Here is a 3,128-nt window from a genome sequence, read left to right as displayed (position 1 = left end):
TTTTAGAGACTGAGTGCCCAAACTGCAACCCCAAACCCACTTATGTATCGCCGGGTGCTGGGTGGGCATGGCCCACTGGGTGGGCGTGGTTATGGTGGTAACAGCAGACTGGGTGGGACTAAAAAGTTCAATCAATTCCAACGTTGCGAGATCTTTTTTTCCCCGGGAGAAGCTGAAATTGATTGATTGAACCTTTTTTTTTTTGCACATGGCGGCAGAGGCCTAAAGCGAAAAGGTTTTATAAAACCCAGCTTAAGGTCTAGGACTGGGGCGACGGCGCGCGTGCCCACAGAGAGAGCTCTGTGTGCCACCTGTGGCACGCGTGCCATAGGTTCGCCACCACAGGACTAGACACTGTATTGTTTTGTTTGAGAGCTTGAGATCCCTCCCTCCCCATACACTCCAAACAAGACCAAAGTGTTAAATCTCTTCTGGCAAATTGAATGTCATTGTGGAGCATTTAGAATCTGACATGTTAAAAGATGCAAAGGGAAATCTGCAATATATTAAACAAGGTTTCCTCTTTTGTGGAAAGTTCTGTTCTAGAACAAATAAATGCCATTTAGTTATTCCATATAGTTTTCAGGTCCAGAAATGTTCATCAAATTAGGAGCAAACTCCTGATATATAGTATATTGTCTGAGGACAATGGTATTACAGTCATAATGATTAGTTTTTGTTTGTTTGTTTGTATCCTTCCGTTATTACTTTTACCAATAGTTCAGGGTAGTGAACATACCCAACACACCTTCCTTTTCCTATTTTCCTCACAACAACAACCCTGTGAGGTGGGTTGGGTTAAGAGAGAACGACTGGCCCAAAGTTATCCAGCTGGTTTTCATAGCTAAGATGAGACATTGAACTCACAATCTCCCACTTTTTATCCTGGTGCCTTAACCACTAGATCAAACTGGTTCACCTTTGCTGTGAGAATGTATTGATGTAATGCACGAATCTGACTGAGAGTTTTGGAGTTTGCCTCATTCACTTTGGACTGATCATTTTGATATCCAACATTGGACAATGGCAAATGGCTGTATTTTCTTTTTGGTTTTATTGAGAAAAATGGAATTAACTTTGTACGGATAGTCCTCAAATTACAACTGTAATGGAGCCTACTCATAACTGCCATCACACGACTGACCCAATTTTAGGACCTTTTTTATGGCAGTTGTTAAGCTATGGATCAGTTTTCCTGAAAAATCGAAACACCAGTTGTCAATACTGCTAACATCAGATGTTTTTGCTTTGACAACATATGGAGATGCATCCATTTTCCTTTACTTTAAGTTTTACTTTAGAATTAGAATTAGATGATACTGGGGAGGAGGAGGAGGAATGTGCATGGGAGATTAGTCAGACAATGGTGAGAACCAAGGCTGTTTGTAACAAGAGATGATAAGACATGGCAAGATGAAGAACTGTGTGGAAAGCATTTCAAACTAATTGGCGAATGTGATTTATGACTGTTAGTTATAGGGAATTGTGCTTTGATACTATGTGCTGAGGGGAGGGGAAACCAGATTTTGGCTTGGACTATGTACGTGCTGATGTGTTGCTATTCGAATAAAGATTCTTTAAGGTAAGCAATGCCTCGAAGTTCTTTGAAGAGTTTCATATGTCGGAACCATGACATTAAGCCAAAATCTCCAACTTTCCTAACTATCTAGGAGTCCCTAGCCCCAGTTGCTGTCCCTAACATTGAGGGATAAGTTGACGAAGACTCGGGGAAGATTTTGTCATGGAGAGGGAGAAATTGCCTGAAGCCAGCACCCCGACAGCAGCTGCGGGGGGGGGGGGGTGACAGCCAGCGCGCTGGTAGACAAAGAGTTTTTGCAGGCCTCCCAACTGGGGGCGAAACCCAAGCAGCTAGGACAGCTAATCTGGCCGTCGGATTGGGTCCAGCCCAGCGGAGACTCCAGATTCTTCGAGCCGAGCTTGCCACCCTTAAAGGCCTCAAAGGTGGATGAGACTGGACTACCATGAAAGGATTCCCGCATATTGCACTCCCCAGACCAGGGGAGAGCTACTAGATTGTCTGCCACTGAGGACTCGGGTGAGTGGAAATATCTGTCTGCAGCCCGCAGTCAGTCAGTGGAGAAATTGGTAGAGAAGCTTGAAGGGCTAGAAATGAGAAGTTTGGAGCAACCTTCCCATTCCCCTTATGCCAGCAATCAGGACATTCAACTCCTACCGAGAGGAGCCACCAGCTCCTCCTTCCCAGAGCAGGCAGCTTTCCTGCTCCTGAAGCCCCCTGCCAGAGCCTCCAGTCCCACGGGGAGAGACAGCCCCAGTTGCCGCCCCTCCCGAAGCCCCAACTGCCACCGACGAGATGAGGGCCCGGGCCACCACTGGGACAGCAAATCCCCAGACCGATGTGCATATCGATTACCCAGTATGGGTCCCCTGCAGCAAAGGGGAGTATGGCAGCCCCCGCAGGTGGAAGATCAAAAATCTCTGAGTTTGCCGCAGATAATAGAGGCCCTGCAACAACCTGGGGTGGCGCCAAGGCCAGAAGACCAGCAACCGATGGGGGGACGTCTACAGCAAGGGGATTGGTCACCGCCTCCAAATCTACAGGAACAGCAGGGGGGATGGCAACAGCCCCCACCCAGGCAGCAACCTTTAGGAGACCTACGGCGACTTGGAATGCCCCAACCACAGGCACTGCTAGCACAGCAAGGGGGGTGGCCACAGCCCCCGAACATGCAACGCCTGAGAATGCAGCAGCAGCCAGGGTGGGGTAGGCAGCAACTGGGGGTGCAACAACCACAGCAGAGGGCCCAGTAGCCATTGTACCAGCAGCCAAGGTGGGGCCAGCAGCAACTGGGGGTGCAACAACCACAGTGGGGAGCCCAGCAAATCCATAAGATAAAACAAGCTGGCAGACCGGCCCTGGAGTACGTACGAGAGTTTTGCAAGTTAGCCGGTCAAATAGAGAGGTGGCCTGAGCAATCCATAGTCCATCATTTCAGGGAAAGACTAGACCACAGGTCGGCAACCTGTGGCTCCCAGCCTCCTCTGCCATTTGCAGAGAAAGACAGAGACAGAGAGAGGCACTTGTGCTTCCCTGCTTCTCTCTCTCTCTCTCTCTCTCTCTCTCTCTCTCTCTCTCTCTCTCTCTCTCT

Source organism: Protobothrops mucrosquamatus, unplaced genomic scaffold (assembly GCF_001527695.2).
Source record: "Protobothrops mucrosquamatus isolate PMUCROS unplaced genomic scaffold, P.Mucros_1.0 scaffold1170, whole genome shotgun sequence".
Classification (NCBI taxonomy): Eukaryota; Metazoa; Chordata; class Lepidosauria; order Squamata; family Viperidae; genus Protobothrops; species Protobothrops mucrosquamatus.
The sequence above is the reverse complement of the archived record's forward strand: the minus strand, read 5'-3'. Positions refer to the sequence as shown.